General features: G+C 32.0%; 1 protein-coding gene across 1 annotated transcript in view; it reads right to left on the minus strand.

Annotated features, from left to right (window-relative positions):
• Ns4 (Nucleostemin 4) overlaps nucleotides 1-19,370 on the minus strand; it is a 433,570-nt gene that overhangs the window by 272,325 nt on the left and 141,875 nt on the right. The gene's annotated exons all lie outside the window — the stretch shown is intronic.

A 19,370-nucleotide genomic window follows, 5' to 3' on the forward strand; every position in this document is an offset into this window, starting at 1 on the left:
AATGTTTGATCTACTGAAATAACATACGTACATAAGTTCGATCATTCGGCAGCCGAGTGTAAATGGGGCTTAATCCAAAGGTCAAAACCGGACAAAAACCACTCAGGCGAGATCCAGGGCAACGCCACGTACTTCAGATATCACAAAAACTGCAACGCTTATTTTCATGTAATTTTCATTCGACCATTTCCGAGCCCGTATCGCGAATGCTTTCAGAGCGAATCGATTATTTCGCGAGTTTGATTTTTTTTTTTATATTTCATTTTACATTAAAGCGAAACAATTTCATGCCGAATGGACTTCAATTTGTGTAGCTCATTACCGAAGTCTTGGCACCTGTCAAATTTCAAGCGTGAAACTAATCCTCCACGATTCGTACACAGATTTAATTAACGGGCCGTGTTATCTTCGCACCTACATACAATAAATCTAGTTTTTGAAAATGTTTGTTTTTGTCGTTCGATGATTTAATTTGATACGTCAATGTTCCTGTCAATTTCGAGGCTGTCTGTCTGTCCGTTTTGGTGGCAAACAGTCTGCACATCTTTTATACATATGTACATACATGAACATACGTACATACTGAAAAAGTAAATATTTGAATTTAACATTTGGAAATTGTGGCACACGTGGCCGAACCGGTTTGGATATTTACATTATATGTAAATTATGCGAACAGCGAGTCATCGACGAATCATCTGGCTGTGCAAATCAATTGTAAAATTAAATTTTATATGAAAATAATGGGTGGATAAAGTTAAAAAGAAAAAACAACAAGGTTTTATGTACATACATATATTGAAAACCGCGAAATTACATACACACTCAGGTTTTCGAATGGTTCAATCCTGGGCACGGAACCCTTTTAAGTTCTAAGTACTGTGAGATATTGAGCCCTTCGATTTAATCTATGATCTATGCCAGGGTTTCCCAAACTTTTTCTGCAATGGAACACTTCGCAAACCCGGAAATTTTAATGGAACACTTGGCATATTCTTTAGGTTGGGTAATTCCTACTAGTGAAAATAAAAAAAAAACGATATAGTAATTATTTTTAAATACACAAAAATAAAACGATAGATGCACCCCAATGGTGGATATCCATAGCATATTAAAAAATAATTTGTCTAGTGCCATAATTGAGGAAGGGAGAAGTATAGTACGTTTGTATGGACAAGGCGCTGCTGTCCAGCCCTCTTAAAGGTTGCCTTGAAATGGTATGCAAAATTTGATGGCTTTAGTCGCATATACATATGTATATGTATAAAATAAACATTTGATTTCAACATTTAATTGAAATTTATATATCATATTGTAACGTGGGAACATGAGAGAGAGTATCCACTATCTAAGTGCATTCGTGGGTGAACAATAGAGACTCCGGATCAGGCTAACGGCACTCAGTAAGTGCCCGAACAAAGGATACGCTGGAGTTCTCACAGAGCAATAGACTCACCACGGCTGACATTTACATACGTGCCTAGACAATAGATACATAAATGGATCGGGGAAGCTGTGGTGTGCAACCTGTCCTTTATAAGGAGGCTCACACGGTAAAATAGATGATTCTGGAGTGAGCGCTGGATCCCTGTGGACCTCTTGAATCGTTGAATAAATGCTGAGAAGCTACTTTACCTTTCATTTGAATCCTGAACCCAACCCTAAGCATCAATATTATATAATGTAATATATATTATTTTGGCTCATATAAAATTTTAGAACAGTGCTTCTTAACTATTTTTTCTAGTGAGCCCCATGTTAGAATAAAGTTTTAAACAGTTGAATTAAAAAGAAAATCAGTTACTTAGTAAAATTATATTTCATCTTTTAAAAACATAGCAATGATAGATGTTTTTATTATGAATAAGAACATTTAACTTCAGTGTTGGATTTGATAAGGCAACTCGAATGTTGTGTTGGCCATCTAATCTAGAGATATGTTGAAAGGCGTTTAATTGTACATATAGTTCACTTTTTTACAAGACCAGGATAGTTTTCTTTCAAGGAGAATTAGGATTTTCTATAATCTTACTTTGGATTAAAATTCCAATCATTGTATGTAGTACTAATTCTATCTTCACATCATAAACATGGAAAATGTAAGATATCATTTCGATCTCAGTTGAAATGAAAATGATATAAAATAGAGTTTTTCCAAATCACTGATCCCTCGAACACTGGTTAAAATCCCCTGTTTTAGGCAGTAAAATTTCAAATTTTTCATTTTATTGAATATTTACCTTTAAATGGTATTTAATTATTTTTTTTATTAAATTCCGCTTAAATGCTCGAACATTTTAATCTATGCGTATAAATTTAGTATTGATTATTTATAATTATTTTTAATTTATTCAAAATGAAAATAATGTCATCTTATTGATTATATCTCTACCTTTAAACGGTATTAATTAATATTTTTTATTACCTTTCATATTTTTTAACGTCATTTTTATTAAGGCTATCAACTTTGAATCTACCACTCATGCGTAATAACAGGTTAATGCGTAATTATTTTAAATTATACATATTTTTCGTACACTTAATACAATAGTTCAAAAAGTTTGGCCATCTCTCTACCCGGTTTGAATTAAAACGAACAAAAAATTCTAAACAAAATCGATTATTCATCAATCAAGCAATTGTTCCGAACATCAATACGTACACACTTTTTTTTCCATTTTCAAACAACGGACACGATCTGAATTTGTTATTTGTTTATTTATAAGATGTGGTCGAAAATATAATACAAATAGTTATACATCGACAGACATGCCAATATTTATTCTCGTCAGCGAACATACACAAAAAACATTAATTGTAGAGAATGATAATTTATCACGTGCAAAAATGATTTGCCTTTCGAGACGATGAAAAATGATAATATTTAAACAGCGAAAGCTTTCAACTCGTTAAATTAATAGACGTACATTTTTTTCAGATCACTGAAACATCACGTGAAGATCACGCACTCTTTTCTTGAGATTATAATGAAAAAAAAAACACAATTGTATCAATATAAAAATATTAACCAAGTTTACACTAACTTGAGTAAAATTCAACATTTGAATTGCTGATGCAATAGGGATTTTATATTACAAAATAAATTCACACACATTTTATATCTACATATAATTATTCCTTAGATCAATTTGAATACATATTTAAATCATGGATATGAAATTTTCAAAACCGGGATGTGACAATTTCAAAAACGAAAAGTGTTCAAAGAGCGCCGAACTCAAATTTCAATATTTCGTTAATTCTAGTGGCAATTTTTTCGTCTGATTACTTAATGATACGTTTAAGCCGACGGCAGTGGGTCTTTAGAAATTCCCGAATGATTATTGTGACGGTCACAATCGGTGATTGTTGACCGCGCATACATATGAAGTCATCATCATCATTATAAAAATAATACGCACAATAATACAAGGGTGCACTTCAAGCGCTATTCATTCGGTTAATGCATAGGCGAATCAAAACGAAATATTATTTATTTTGGGACAGATGGCTACTAAATATAATTGCGGTAGTCTATGCAGTAGGTAAACAACTACAATCTCAATTTCTATTGGCCGAAAAGTTTTATAATGAACCTCTATTTAACACAAACCTCAAAATTTATTTTATTTATTTATTTATTTTTTATTTAATTTACACCGAGAAGGCCTAACAGGTAAACCCAATGCGCCTTCCTGGCCAACACAATTATATAAACATATATGTACACCATCCATATATACACAAATACTTACACGTATACACAAATACACATACATACATACATAAATATAAAAATACACATATATACATATACATACATACACACCTACACATATATATATTCACATATACATACATATACATATATATACATATACACATACACATACAATACATACAAACAGTATACATGTATATACACATAAACACATAAATACACATAAATAAAGATAAATTACTCATATATATAAAAATAAAAAATAGCATACATATATAAATAGATAAAACCAATATACATACACATTATGCTAAATAATAAAATTACACAATGAAAACAAGGTTCCCAGAAAGCAGGTTAAATAGTCGAATGGCTCTTGAAAGGGGTGAGTCATCAAGCACATTAGCTCTGGCCCGAATAGGCGGGAATAGAGTTCTGGAGCGAGATTCTCTCAGTTTCTCAGGTACCCTAAGTTTAAGATTACACAGAACTTCAGGAATATGACATTCACCCCTTAAAATTTTTAGAAAAAGCTTACCAAGATGATTGTTTCTACGTGAAGCTAAGGAGTCAAAGCCCAAGGAGCCCATGACAAACTTACTGGGAAATAAGTAGGGATAGCGCCCAAACTCTCTCATGTAGGGATAGCGAAGAAATTTTCTTTGCACCCTCTCTAGCATTAGCGTGTACCTTAAATGATTAGGACTCCATATGGCCGAGCCAGATTCAAGCAAAAATACGCCATGACTATTAGTCAGAATATTTTAGCAAACCAATAAGATTTGGTTAGATTTGGAGGTATTTGTGACTCCAAATCGATCGTTTCTTATCAGAGTCAGAGGTCATTATTGAAACGGTTCCTCAAAATTGGCAAAAAATCATCTTTCCTGTTGTCACAAATCTTCTGTATTTATTGTGTTGTTAATTTGTAAAAAATATGTACAAAATCTAAATCCATAGATGTCTCAATGGATTAATTCTGTTAATTAATTAATCAATTGATATTTCGTGTTCTTCAGCTTCTGGAAATACAGTGATTTATGTAATAATGAAATGCTGCATTGTTTGTAATTAATTGTCCGGGAAGGCCCATTGGGGTCTTCCTGTCAAGCCTTCCTGGTATATATCTATGTAAAAATAAAATAAAAAATAAAGATGTAATAGAACAAACTATGTAAATAAAAAATTGCAAATTTTGTTTAATATGACTATATGATCTGTGTATGTATTTATACAAACCAAAAGATTTAAAAATATCGTATATAATAATTTTGTCTTATAAAACGTTTCAGCACTCATGGCAATGAAACCTTGAACTGTCTTACATTATTATTCGGTTACAACTTTTTACTATAGCAATACAAATTTTTCTGGAAATATAGCAGACGATTTCTACTGCGACTCTCGTCTTTGATATTCTCTCGACCCTCATTTAAACGATTAATCCATTTATAAATAATGATTTTCTTCGGTGTAATGTCTCTATAAACATTTACGATAGCCTTAATAATACCTAATAATACTTTTCCAATCCAATTTAATATAAATGCACACTTCAGATTTGGCCAAATCCATGTTTGGAGGTGCAAGAACATATTTACCTAACACACCCCTGATAAAATAAGGTTCAACAATCTTTTCAAAAATTTATTATTGTATGAATATATGTACATATGTAGCATTCTGTTTACGAATAATAACTAATTTTTGAACGTCCTATATATGTACATACATACATTTTCGAATGGTTTGTGATTATATGTACTTGGATACTTTATTATATTGTATAATAGCTCATCTCGTATCTTAGTCTGGTTTATAATACGTGATAATTAAATAAAGGTGTGAGTGGTGATGCCATTTTAACTGCTTTTTTATACACGCTTTTGTCTGAAGTCGATTAAAAGCACTTTTATTTACCTGAACGCTGTCTTCCAACTTATCCGATTTTATTGGTTGGAACAAAAAAAAAGAGATCAAGTGTCCCACGCCACAAAAGTGCCATTAAAACTAATGTTTGATAAACACCGTCATTTGTTTCCAAACAATAAAATGGTCCATCAAACGAATGGGGGCCTCTTTTATCAATCCGAATGATCGTATGGTTCTAAAAAGTTTTGCTTTCATATAAATTACGATCAATCAAAGCGAAGGAATACCTAATGCGCTTTTAATGTTTACGACAAAAATGACTAATTGAGATGCCGGTTTAATAATTTTTGTGCTGATGTTTGTATTTTTGGAATAATGTTTAAAATTATCCGTGCGCGAATCTCGATCCTTAGGGCTTTTTTATCTTGTGTGGTCTTCATTCTGGTCTCGATATTTCAAGGCTTCTTAATATGTTTTTTGCGTCTTTAAGATTATACCTCTAAATCATTATAAATTATATTTATTTTGATTATTCAATGTGTGTTTTATTTCAATACAAACATGTCTCCGTGTATTAGATTAATGTCCGTAATCCAATACGCAATTTATCCATCGAATAATTTGCATACTATGCGATTAATCAAATCGAGCAGTATCTACATACATAGGTATTGTGGAAATACCTTGGTATTGTATAAAGTCCCCATTTTTTGGTGAATCAACATATTGAAAATGATTCAGGTGCAATATTTGGAACAAAAAAATGTTGTAGTCTCATTTTAGATTATTGCATTAAATGTGAATTCAGATGAAATGATTTTCTTTTATTTAAAATTTGAACCAACCAACCGTGTAAAATAAAAAAATTACAAAAAACAAGACTAGTCTTCAATAAAAAGCAATATCTAGCAATACTAGACTTTAGTTTCTTATGAAAATCCACTGGGTAAAAAAGGAAAATCGGAAGCTTTTAAATAAGCATTTTTTGCTTATTTCATGTAATAAACAATTTTACGAATTTAGTTAAGCAAATAAATACATACATACTGTATTTTGTATGTACAAATAATATTTTTGACATACAACGGAAAAAAAGGTAACTCGACGAATCCGCGCACGACATTGACGCGCCGACAAACCCGCTTTAAAAAGCCGCGTAAAATATAATTACAAAACTAAACAAAAATAAGTTATTTTTAATTTTAATTTTTTTTTCATTTTCAAAGTCGAATGAAAAATGAGTATGTTTTAGTTTTTATTGGATACTAGTGTTGTGCCCGTTGACATATCAACTGGTGGTTTCGGAAACAAATTAATACATGATTTAAAATAAAATTACAATATGTATAGTAATAATTAATCGGAATCGGAACTAAAACAGAAATCGGGAAACGGAACTGAAACAGGGATCGGTATCCGGAACTGAAAATGAAGTCTGAATCCTAAGCAAAAAGGAATCCATAACCGGAAATTAAAAAGGAATCAGGATCCATAATTAAAATAGGAATCAGGATCCGGAACTGAAACAGTAATCGGGATCTGGAACTGAAACACTAATCAGGATCCGGAACTGAAACAATAATCGGATGAGGAACAGAAACAGGAAACCAGATTCGGAATTGAAGCAAAAGTCGGGAACCGAAACTGAAACAGGAATCCGGATCCGGAATTGATAAAAAAGTCAGGAACCGGAACTGAAACAGTAATCGGGATCCGGAACTGAAACAGTAATCGAGGCTGCTAACCCTGGTAACTAACGTCTCTTCAACGTCGACGACACGGCGTTGAAGAGACGTTAGTTGAGCTCCAACCATCACTTGAAACGGGAACGGGAACGGGAACGCAACGGGAACGCAACGGGAACGCAACGGGAACGAGAGCGGGAATTGCATGCCTTATTCAGGCATTGCAACGCATGCCGGGCTCAGCTAGTAATACTATAAATACTAACAAGAAAAGTAATATGTAAATTAAATAATGGTGTCTGGATCAGTAGCTATTGAAATAGACAAAAGATATATTGTGAACATATGTACAATGTATATATTTTGCCAGAAGCATAGCTCGATCGTTAAGCTTCTGCTTTGCTTCGAGAGGCACCGGGTTCGATCCCATGAGCTGACCTCGATTGAAAACAATTTTTCTGAGTATATCTGTAGTGCTGCTGGTCAGACCTGGATATTTGTGACTCCAGGTCGATCGTTTCCTATCAGAGTTTGCCAATTTTCTCTTATTTCATTGTTGAAACGGTTCCCGATTAAAAATTGGCTAAAAACCTTCCTACCTACTATGGCACCACTATTTGAGATTGATTAATGTACAATAAAATTTATGTACAATTCATAGATGTCTCATTAATTTGCGAGTTTTACAGTGTCTTGTAATTCAGCGACTTGTATAATAATAAAAAAAGCTGCAATGTTTGAAATTGGCCAGGACGGTGCAATGGGGTTACCTGTAAGGCCTTCCTGGTATATATGTAAAAAATAAATAAATAAAATAAATAGTATGTACTGTCTACATAAAATCTACTAAATAATACTAAATAATTTTCATACAGGAATAAGATGAGGGATGGGAGGGGGGGGGGGGAGGGTAAAGTTTCACCACTATTCAAAAACCCCAATCACGTTCGCTTTAATTACATGCATCAAAAACAAAAATGAACCCCAAAAAGCACACAGTAATATGTAGCTGCTGATGGTGTGTGGCGCTTTGTCGATATATTTTTTAATGACGCCATTCCCGAAAAATAAGCGGACGCGGTCATCTCTCCCGAGGGCTATAATTTTTGCAACGTCTGTGTGGCCCAGACTCCAGTGGTCCAGCCCCAAAATTAAATCGGATTGAATGCAATTACCGAGGGGCCTAAACGCCACCGGTCTCTAAAAATGACACACGCTTTCGTACATATCAATCCATACATCGAAGGATTAAACGTGTTTCCGATACCTTTTTTCAGGGCTGTAGAGCCAAAAAAGACTCTAGGAATTTAACTAAAACATTGTATATATATATATATATATATATACAAATATTGATATTTGAAGAATATTTGAATATAAAATTAGATTAATAAATAAAAAAAAAATTTATTTAAAAATAAATATATATCACTATATTATAATATATCACTATAATATAATATATCACTATACTATAATATAATATAATATACTATAATATAATATATAATATATCACTATACTATTAACAGATCGAAATATTAATACTTCTTTTTTTGATCCTGCTGGAGGAGGAGATCCAATTTTATATCAACATTTATTCTGATTTTTAATTTATATATTAATAAATTATTTATATATTTATATACATTTATAAATATTTATATAAATTATATTAATTTATATATAGATTAATAAATTATTTATATATTTATATATATTTATAAATTGACTCCCACTATGACTCTTTTCTAAAATCCGACTACGACTTCGACTAAAAAAAAATCACGTTTTTTACTTACCGTAGCGGACACTTATCAATCTACACTAAGTTTGGCTCACTGAATTCGAATATGAAAATAATTTTTGTTGACTTATTCTCATTTAAGAGATTTTTATTTTACATAGATATATGTATACCAGAAAGGACTATAAGGTAAGCTCAAAATGTTTATAATTAATTCTTAGAGAATTAATTATAAACATTGCAGAATTTTTATTACATAAGTCGCTGTATTTTCAGAGGCTGAAGAGCACGAAATTAACAATTAATTAATTAATTAATTAATCCATAGACACCTCTATGGATTTAGTCTTGTACATAATTTTTTACATATTGTACATAAATCAAATTCAGATATTTGTGACATAACAGGTAGGATGGTTTTTGCCAATTTGATGGAGGCCAATTTCAACAACGAAATCAGATAAATTGGCACAAACTCCGACAAGAAAAGATCGACCTGAGTCACAAATGTCCAAGTCTGACCAGCAGCATTAAAGATTAACACGGAATCAAACCCGTTAACCTCTCTGTGCTAAACATAAACGCAACCACACGAGCCATACTGCTGGCTAGATATGAGCGTTTGGAAAAATGAAACAGATTTTTGACTTTTGCAGTCTTTAACTCAAAATCTAGTATTTCTGTGCCAATAGAACTGTTCCAATAAATTCATAATAGATAGCTCGAGTAAAAAATGTGTCAAAATATATATATTTTGACTTTTAAAATTCAGTAGATAATTAATTATAAGTATTTTAAAGCAATACAAAATCACAATCAATAGAAAAAACATCTGACTATTGATTCCAATACTCACTTTTGGAACAGCAGTTCTAGATTTTAAATTAAAGACTATAAAATCGAAAAATCTGTAAAAATTGAACATTTTTTAATCGCTCATATCTTTTAAACGAGAGTAATCCAACAAAAATTATTGTCATATTCGATTTTAGTTGGTCAAACTTAGTTTGTTCTCCTGTATTGTTTTGTTGTTGCTAAGTGTTATCACTGATAGCTGAGGATATGTAGGTCTGATAACTTATCAGACTTATCCTCAGCTATTGACCCAAACTTGAGAAAAAAACAAAGATAGAAACACTCTGTCTCAAATCTGCATTCCTTGGATATTGGTGAGTCAGTGATTAATTATTCATATACATAATTAAGTAGAAAAAATGCGATTGAAACGTGAAATCGACTCCGACTTCGACTCTACAGCCCTACTATTTTCCACCTCTCTTATTATTTTTAATAAATGCCAGCTTTGTAATTTCGTAATCACTATGTATGTGTGTGTGTTTGTTGTCTGGATTAAATTGAGTGTGAAATTAATAATTTGATCGACAGGCCGACACTGTGCGTTTCAATAATACGTATTATTAGCGGCGTGTAATCTGATTCTAGCGCGTTATATCAACATTGTGTACTTCCATCATATGTGTATATATGTGTGTATATTTAATAATTATAATCAAAATTTGAAAGTCGTTGAAAGATAAATGACAGGTGTGCAAATATCAATCCTTTTAAGCGGAAAAAAATGTTGGTAGGCATGCCTTTGAAGTGCCGAAGCGATGCTGATCGGTGTTGAATTACGTGAATTTTATTCTAAAAGTAATTTGCACGGTTGAATTGATCGATCCTAGTTTTGAATTTAAATGCAAAATTAGAAGAAACAGTCTTAATTTATATTTTATAAAAACATTCAAGATAAAATTAAGTTTTCAGGTTAGATATTACATTTGAAATTGGCAGAAGTTTTTCATTTCGAGGAATATTTCGCAGAACTTTGAATATAATGTTTTGCATTTAACAATATTTAAAAATACTGGTGGCCTTTATTGACGTTTATTCTGCTTTTCCGAGATTCTGGACATATCGAATTAAAATAAGTGACAGAAATTTGTGAATTAAGTCAAACAGAAATAGTTTTTTTGGAACTGAAAATAGGACTTCCGCCACTTTAAAATACAATATAATGGCTAATATATTCAGGATCAATCGTGTTTTCTGTATGTAGTTCTTTATATATATAATATAAAAGGCTATATTCGAAAATGATTGAAATTCGCCAATGTCAAAGTACCGAATATCAAAAAAAATCAATTGAAAATTGGTTTTCAACAAAAACAACCAATTGAAAATTGGTTTTCTAGATCAGCGGTTCTCAAGTGCGGCCACTTATCTGTAAAAAGTATAATACATATGAGAGGGGGAATCTACTGACCTTCTTAAAGAAATAGGTTTGTTTGTTTTATTTTATTAATTCTTTGGCATTGTACATACTTCTAAATATAATTTTTAAATAATTAAAACATCCGACATTGTTATTTTATGAATAATTCACTTTTGAATTAAAATTTTGCCTGCAGCGCAAAGTAAGGGTAATTAATAATGTAACATTCAAATAAAATCTGATATTTTCATTGAGGATGTTCATTTCTTTTGCCTGTGGCGCATGTTTTTTCTTTCATAGTTATTTAAAACATTAAATAAATCAATTTTTTTACTTTTCAAATTCTAAAATGCATGTATTTATTTGGTCAGTAATTTCGTTTGATTTGGTCAGTAAATAGATGGTTAGTAAGTCACATTATCGGTCACCGACTGCTTGACTTTTGTCTGTTTGTCAAAAAATACTTAAAACAATAAGCGATTTACTGACCGTTAATTTTTATCTAGATGTATATGTATTATCACTGAATTTTCTTAAAAGTTACTGATCATTTATTGATAAAAAAGAAAAACTCAATTCAAGTACAATATTTTAACAAATCGACTTTCAAATTCAGCTTAATTTAATACGATTTCATTTACACATCATAACCATATTTAAGGTTTAGGTTTCATAGTTAGATTTCAACCATATTTAATACGATTTACATTTACACATCATAACAGTAAACAAATTTTATTTAAAAATTAAATATATATATATAGAATGTGGACGATTGTCTTCATCTCAACAGCTTTTAAATATATATCAATTGAATTTATTTTATCTAAAGTGTTTTTGAGATAGCCTGCATATGTATATATACATATATTTACACATAAACTCTAGAATGAATTGCTTCAAGTCCAATGAATCATAATCGTCAATCATGGTTGCACTACTGGAATACTAATCGATTTAATAACACACCAGAAAATTAATATTTATAACGTCAATAAAAATGATTTAAAACACATGACAAAAACGTAATTCAAACAGAATAATAGCCCATATAAATGCCGCACTATGTGTACGGCTTTTCATTAACGTGCACTATAATTAAATTTAACACTCAATTCTAATACAAAAAAATTATAGATAAATTAAGTTTGTTCTTTAAATAAAATACAACGATAAAAAACGCAGTATTTATTACATAGTAAAATATGATTATAATTAAAAATATATAATTTTAAAAATATATTTGCATTTTTAATTAACCACCCGTTATTATGCCGCACTCAACTATATCTTGAGTTATTAAAATTTTCTTAATAAAAATAGCGATTTTCCATAAAATTACTGTTTTATTGTACAGTTGTACAGCAATGCGATACTTTGGTGATATTTGAAAGCCACTGACATTTTCCAAAGTCAGGCAAACGAGTGCCCAAACTGGCCGGTTTGTGTCGCGTGAATTTTCACGTGTCCCCTCACCAAATGAAGACGTAGAATGGCCGCGAGGATCGAATAAAGACATTTAAAATCACTCCCCCCCTAATTAGGGGTCCCAGCTACCGAGACTGGGTGGTCCACGGAGGCACATCTTGCACTCGAGGCGGCTCCAACAACAATTGGAATTAAAATGATAAATGCTCCGAAGCACGGACAATTACCCGCCGGACATTATTTATTACGGACGAACGAATATATGTATACATTATCAGGCTGTGATTATCGCCAGGTTGTCCTGCTGTACGAAGTGTCCCATTGTATTTCTTTTTTCACTCTACATTTTATAGAATTTGCTCTATAGGTTCTCATTATCTCTCTTATATATTTAGGTCACTCATATTGTTGTAAACGTTGATCGTGATATTTATTTTTATTTTTTTATTTAATTTACACCAAGAAGGCCTAACAGGTAAACCCAATGCACCTTACTGGCCAAAGACAATTATATAAACATATATGTACACCATCCATATATACACAAATACTTACACGTATACACAAATACACATACATACATACATAAATATAAAAATACACATATATACATATACAACCATACACACCTATATATATATACAGTGGCGGACTGGCCATACAAGCGAACATGCCCGATGGCATGTGGGCCCCACTATCTGTTAGAAAATATGGGCCCTCAGTAAAATTAAATAACTTTTTAACTATTTCACGTGTGTAAAAATGTATAGGATATTGCAACTTTAGGACCTAAAGTTTGGGTATTTCAACAAAACAAATTTCTTACGATATACACAAATAACTAATACCTGCTTTAACAGCCCAAGGATCGGTTAACTTTTTTTATTAGGCTTGAAATGTAAGTTTCAACATTTGTGTGGGCCCTTTTGCCGGGCCTATTCCAACGTCAAGATTATGTATATACCAATACCTATGTAACAACTAACTACTGAAATAAAAATGGGAATAAACAAATTTTCGTGAATAATATAAACTGAATTGCTTAAAACAATTTTGATAGGACGATTCATCATCAACCAGCGATTTAAATTTACTTCATACTTTCAAAATAACATTTGATTATACTTCGATGATATAGTAAGATTTAAATACACAATTTTAAACAGTTTCCGAATATAAAATCTATTCCTAATCTAGACACACCCATGTAAATAGAAATATAGGATAGGGGCCCCCTCCCCAAAATCCCGATTTTCGATTAACATTAATTGAAAATATTATGCATTTTTTTCAGGGACGTAATTTGGGGGGGCCATAGGGGGGCACTCGCCTAAATGAAGGAATAGTGTGAATTTAGAAAATATTATGAATTTAATGATTAATGAGATACTATGGATCTATGAATGCTACGAGTATTTCTTATGTATGTTACTTTTGGGTAACTAATAAAATAATCGCTGCTATGTGCTTTGAAAAAAAACAAAACAAAAATTTATCTAATGTTATAACGTACATATGTACATAGATAAAGTGACAAGACAGTCGGTAGAAATTAAGTTAATTGATAGTTTTTTGGAGAATCAGTTTGATGGTCGATTAATGTTGACTATGTAAAGATTTGTGGAAAAAAATTTTCGCCTGCGGCGCTTTTTTCTCTTTTTACATAATATTTTTTTATAATTACTTTTTCAAAAATAAGCTTATTTTTTTCATATTTTATAACTCAATAAGGTAAAGAATATTTTCCATTTTTATTCCGATATAAAAAAGATTTTTTGAAAAAAAATTCAATTTGACCAATCTTTGCCTGCCCTGCCCCCCAAAGAAAAAGCTGAAATGACGTCCCTGATTGTTTTCTACCGAAAGTAATAGCCGCCTTTATGCCGCATTCTTTTATGATGCATTATATTTACCAAGGACAAGGGTTAAAACGAAATATACAATATAATTTATGGATCTATTTTGCTTTTGCCATTTTTCTTGTACCTACATTTGTTTATTCCCAATTTTGAAAAAAAAAAAACTTCCCTTGATTTTTAGCGTTATGGAAAGAAGAAAATTTTGTTATATGGGGGGGGGGGGGGGACAAATTATTTTAACCCTGGGTGGGGCCCCCTTTGACTCCTGGCATGCACTGATTTCAGTCCCAGTCCGCCACTGTATATATATATATATATATATATATATATATATATATATATATATATATATATATATATATATATATATATATATATATATATATATATATATATATATATTCACATAAACATACATACACATATACATATACATATACACATACATTACATATGTACATCCATAAACATACAAACATTATACATGCATATACACATAAACACATAAATACACATAAATAAAGATAAATTACTCATATATATATATAAAAATAAAAAATAGCATACATATATAAATAAAGATAAAACCAACATACATACACATTATGCTAAATAATAAAATTACAAAATGAAAACAACATGTGTAAATATGTATGTAGCTAGAAGTCATTTAAAATATGCTGCCTGACAGAACTGTATGATGAAGTAAAAACATCAAGGCTCCCAGAAAGTAGGTTAAATATTCGAATGGCTCTTGAAAGGGGTGAGTCATCAAGCACATTAGTTCTGGCCCGAATAGGCAGGAATAGAGTTCTGGAGCGAGATTCTCTCAGTTTCTCAGGTACTCTAAGTTTAAGATTACACAGAACTTCAGGAAGATGACATTCACCCCTTAGAATTTTTAGAAAAAGCTTACCAAGATATAAGCGAACGTAAGAAGATGTTGGCAGTACTTTAGATTCTTAGGACCCATACGGCCTGGCCTAACGGTTAATGTGATTTTTGTCTTTAAATCTGAATCTGACCGTTCCGCAAGGAGTTCAACTATTTTTAAACCGCTTTGCGATATTTTTTATATATAAGTAGATACTAGCTGAACCCGGCATGCGTTGCAATCAGTGGCGTGCGCTGAAATTCTCTTTCTTTTTGTCGTACAGTCTTACTTAATGTGCACGAACGGGATACAAGAGGAACAGCCTGTTCCTCTTGTATCCTGCTCGTGCACATTAAGTAAGGCTGTACGACAAAAATATAGAGTGAATTATAGGCGTTTAAACAATTAAAATCTTATATCGCCATATCAAGGCGAACAGGTTGGAAGACACGGGGCGAACGCTTATTAAACGTCAGGAAGATTTACTTTCCCCCTTTTTACAACGCGTTGTATACGATATTTTATCTCCAACGTAATGGCAGACGATACATTAACGTGTATTGATGACCAAAATTAGCAATATGGCAAAGTATGAAAACGATCGGATAAGAGATAAAAATGACCACTAACACGAAAGCCGTGTGAAACGTAAAGGAGGTATGTAAAAAGAGAGAGAACTTCAGCGCACGCCACTGGTTGCAATGCCAGAATAAAGCATGCAATTCCCGTTTCAAGTGATGGTTCAAGTGAACTAACGTCTCTTCAACGCCGTGTCCTCATAAACCAACTGTTACCGTGGTTACCAACGAACACATTTCCTCGACTACACAATGCCGCTTTAAACTTTCGCGTCGGTAAAATTGAAATTACGAGTATTATTATTAAGAGGTTTTTTGCCGTTTTTCTTTCACAGTAAGATTCCTTCCTGGACATGCATACAACAAATTCTGAAAGTTCCATCGTGATCGGTTGAGTGGTTTAGGAGCCTATGCGAGACAGACAGACAAATAGACATTCAATTTTATATTTTTATTTTAATTCTACATATGTAGATATATACCAGGACTTGACAGGAAGACCCCAATGCGCCTTCCTGGACAATTCATTACAAACAATGCAGCGTTTTATTATTCACTTGTTATTCACTTATTATTATCACTGTGAAAAAAAGCACCAAGTGATCAATGGGTTCGATCCGCTATACTGCTGGTTAGATTTGGGGCTTTTTGTGACTCCAAATCGATCGTTTCTTAACAGAGTTTGCCAATTTTATCTGATGGTTCCTCAAAATTGGCAAAAAATCATCTTTCCTGTTGTCACAAATCTTCAGTATTTATTATATGTACAATTTGTAAAAATTATGTACAAATCTAAAATCCATAAATGTCTCAAAGGATTAATTCTGTAATTAATTGATTAATTAATTGTTATTTCGTGTTCTTCGGCTTCTGGAAATACAGTGATTTATTCAGTGCCGGTTTGCACCTAAGGCGCTTTAATTCGGATTTCACTGTCCAGGAAGGCGCATTGGGGTCTTCATATCAAGCACTCCTGGTATATATCCATGTAAAAACAAAATAAAATAAAATTTCATGGCTGTTTACAATAAAGAGAAAAATACACGGTTCCCGTTGGTCACATAAGATGCTTAAGGTATTCGTCACGAAAATCAAATTAGTATTGGTCAGTTCAGATGTTTCGAACATATTGTAATATGAGGTTTGCGGATTTTAAGTTTCATAATGTTATACATGTGGAATTATGAGCTATGGATGTGTACATTCGCTCTATTGTCACGGATATTCCATTGGATCCGTCTTGTTGAAGCGTGTGGAATCTAAAGTCGATTTGAGTATCACTTTTGATCCTCAATTCACCTTTCACAACCACATCAAGACAGTCGCTGACGTTTCCTTTCGTCGACTTGGATATGTCTTGAGATATGCTAGGTTATTCTCCAACTATTTGTCTTCTCGCTTGCTTTTCAACTCGCTTGTGAGAAGCAAGCTAGAGTATAATTCGATTTTGTGGAATCCGCATGAAGCAAATTAGTCTCTAATGATTGAGAAAGTGCTAAAAGCATTTCTTCATTTTCTATATAGGAAAAAGTATGGTATTACCCATATCTCTACCATACTCCTTTCCTTTTGGGTATGCTTGGGTATATAATTCATTTGAACTTCGGAGAAACTTCTCATCAATTCGTTTTGTTCTCCAGCTTCTACGTGAGTCGTCAGGACAAATTGTTTTTGTTATAAAGCGTTATTCTTGCTCTACATGCTATTCTTGCTCTCATGGGGACAGGAAGACCGCAATGCGCCTTCCTGGACAATTAATTACAAACAATGCAGCATTTTATTATTATATAAATCACTGTATTTCCAGAAGCTGAAGAACACGAAATAACAATTAATTAATTAATTAATTACAGAATTAATCCATTGAGACATCAATGGATTTACATTTTGTACATAATTTTTACAAATTATACACACAATAAATACAGAAGATTTGTGACAACAGGAAAGATGGTTTTTTGCCAATTTTGAGGAATCGTTTCAACAATGATCAGATAAAATTGGAAAACTCTGATAAGAAACGTTCGATTTGGAGTCACAAATATCCCCAAATCTAACCAGCAGTATAGCGGATCGAACCCATTGATCACTTGGTGCTAAACATACACGCTACCATTAAGCCATACTGCTGGCGTATATATGGATGTATATATGTATGTATACTTAGATTTGACTACGTCAAAGCCTACCAGACCAATGTTTCAATCAGAATAAAACTACGACATGCCGTCTTTTTTGCCTGAAAAAAATTACATAAAATTTATACAGATTGGTAATTTTTTTAGTTGCGGGAATTATGCACGCTTTTTGCACGACTCGACCGTAGAGTCAACCTTGTGTCGGGAAAAAAAGCGTAAAGATAACGCGAGTTGAATTGGCGCACACGCTTTTTATCTCGCGAATCAAATAGGTAGCGTACACCTTGCACGATAATTATTACGGTAGAGCGATTTGAATATGTTTATGAATTATGCGATCATTAAAAATTAATATCTGGTAGGAAAAAAAAGATTGACGATACCTGTCGTCAGTTTGAAAATATTAACGTGTATGTCGCACGTGTCAAATTGTCAAATATATTCGAGGTGAAAAAAATTAAATGACAAAGATTAATCAGCGAATTTTGTAACTTTTTATGTAAATATATGTATGTATGTACATAAAACTAGAAGTTGAGCTACTCAACGGCTTCTATAGATTTGTATCTGTGGTTTGAATTTTAAAAAGGGCTTGTGTATTATATTTTATATGATTTAATATTTTGTTGGTGAGATTAAGATTTGAATCAAATTAAAATGGAATGCATTTAAGTTCGTTCGGATGTTGATTTCACTTTAAATGTGTTGCTTTGCCTGAAGAAGAAAGTTTTATTTTACCTGAAATGACGTTTGGATGCGAAATTTTTATGACCAAATGTTGCATAAAGTCATTTGTTTATTTTGTTATTTTTATTTTTGGATTTCTTTGGAAATATGTTGGGTTCATTTAAGTGCAATCGAAACAAATTTAGAATATTGTTCGCGTGTTTCAAAAAATCATTTTACCACGGGGAATTTCGAACCAACTGCAAGATTATACTTATCATTTCATTTAAGTATTGACCAAGTATAAAATACTGATCAATCGATGTATTTTCATACATATTTATATAAACAATTTATTTCAATTACTAACCGTTTGTCTACTGAAATAAATGTACTGACCGTTTATCATAATAACTGACTGTTAACTTTATTAATGCGCGCTTATCATAGTTACTGGCGGTTAATTATAACTACTGACCGTTTGTCATAATTCTTGACAGGTTTTTCATCATGACTACTGACAATTTACTTTAATAACTGACTGATTATCATAATTACTGACCGTTAAGTATAATTATTGATCGTTG

This window comes from Arctopsyche grandis, chromosome 6, assembly GCF_051622035.1.
Source record: "Arctopsyche grandis isolate Sample6627 chromosome 6, ASM5162203v2, whole genome shotgun sequence".
Taxonomy (NCBI): domain Eukaryota; kingdom Metazoa; phylum Arthropoda; class Insecta; order Trichoptera; family Hydropsychidae; genus Arctopsyche; species Arctopsyche grandis.